This window comes from Montipora capricornis, chromosome 8, assembly GCF_036669925.1.
Source record: "Montipora capricornis isolate CH-2021 chromosome 8, ASM3666992v2, whole genome shotgun sequence".
Lineage (NCBI taxonomy): Eukaryota > Metazoa > Cnidaria > Anthozoa > Scleractinia > Acroporidae > Montipora > Montipora capricornis.
This window is the reverse complement of record NC_090890.1, coordinates 46,495,288-46,497,198: the sequence shown is the minus strand read 5'-3', so window position 1 is coordinate 46,497,198 and position 1,911 is coordinate 46,495,288.

Genomic DNA, 1,911 nt, shown 5'->3' with positions numbered 1-1,911 from the left:
ATTTAAGAAAACGATTAGCTGGTGCAAATTCACGTTGACGTCAATCGGAAAAACGATGCCTGATCCGAGGGCTGAACAAAGAGCCTTGGCTTACGCTTTCTCGTTTTGGTTTGTTGCCTTTCTTGTCTCAGAGCGACTCAAAATGCCGAATTTAAGACTACGAGGAGGCTATCCCTCGATAAATTATTCTTTTTTTTAGCTTTATGACTTCCTGCCGGCACCCCTTAGCCATTTCAATTCCCAGATAGTTGACACACCAGTGACAGTTTAAAAGACTTGAAATCCGTGACTTATTACAAAATTTTTACACAGAACGTTATGTTTTTGTTTGCAGATACGGTTCACAGTTTGCATAACGCGAGGCCTTTTTTGAGAGGAAAGCAAATCCATTTATAGCTAGCGACGGATATCAAATCACATTGAACCAGAGAAGGATTTTAACCCATGCCATCACCGTGCTCCAGTAAAACTTAGAGTCAAGCGATTCGGGAGAGAAGTCATCCAAATTCCTTTTTTGTCTCCACTGACATGCAAGCACGTTCCGTTTTAAATGCGTTCATCTTTGGAAAGGATGACAGCTGTGATCCTAAATTTCACCCAAACGCTTGATATTTGTCGGTTTTATCGAAAACTCAGTACCTAATCAACTTTACAGGGACATCCAACGATACTAAATACTTTTGTTCTTGGTCAGCGGAGTTTGATCAAAAATAAGACACAAACAGCAGTGATAAACATAAAGTTCAATATGTTAATCACTGCTGTTTTGTGTCTTATTTTTGATCCAACGAGATTTTTCGGGAGAGGCAAACTGTTCTAAGGATTTCAGTTCTAGGTCGCCAAAACAGGCCAAACCGCTATAATATTGTCTATTGCTAAAATCACCTAAAAGATTCGCAACAAGGGAACACTAGTCCCTTACGTTTCCGGGAAGGATAATTCGCAATTTTGTGGCACTTAAAAAATGTCACCTAGCAGTTTCGGACGAGCAAATGGTTCTCTGGACGTTCTTATATATCATTCCCAAAAATTTCGGACACTTAAAGTTTCAGCTAACTGAGATATCCGCACAGATCAATTTTTCTAGTGATAAAAAACATCTCTTTAGACAGTCTTTAAACATTATCAGGATCCTAGAAATGTCTCTCCAAAGGTTTTTTGGCTTAATTTCCTTCGGTGGGTGCCGCCTGGCTTTATGCCAATGTCAACTGTATTTAAGCATAAGGGGAATTAATTGGAGACACTGTACAGAAATCATATCAAATCAACTCAACTCAAATTATTAAATCGTACCCGTCGAAAATGGAACCTATCGGAGGAGAGCAAAAACCAACAAACTCAACGGCACATGTGACGCGTAATTCTGGGATCGAAGCTGCCACTTTGTGGGACCCACCAAATTGGATTTTATGATGTTAGCAAATTGCTGCTCGGAACAGATCACCAAAAATTTATTGACGAGGCCCTTTTCGGAAAGAAGATTTCACCTCTTAGAGATAACAACAATTTTGCCCACTTTGGCCAAGCAATGAATGTCCTGCTGACAAACGAGTTCGATTTCTTTGGCTTGTCGCCGACACCTATCACGAGTGTTGCACTGCAATTTCTAGCTTATGTGCCCCACTGCGCACACGCGTCCTCATGGTTTGAAGTTAAGTTGAAACATCGAACACAAAAACCATTTAAAAAATTATTGAGTTATGGCAGCTACAAATAAAATGGCCGGCGAACTGTACTTTTTTAGGTTAAAACGATTTCGTGCGTGAACAGTGTAGTTTTTTCCGCCAAGCCCTTAAGATTAAGCTGGATTTGGCCAAGCGTAAGAAATTATTTTCAACTGCAATTTCCCCCTCAAAAACGGATGATTTGGCCCACCCTTGAAACCTAACTCTGGCAAATTTTCCGCATGAA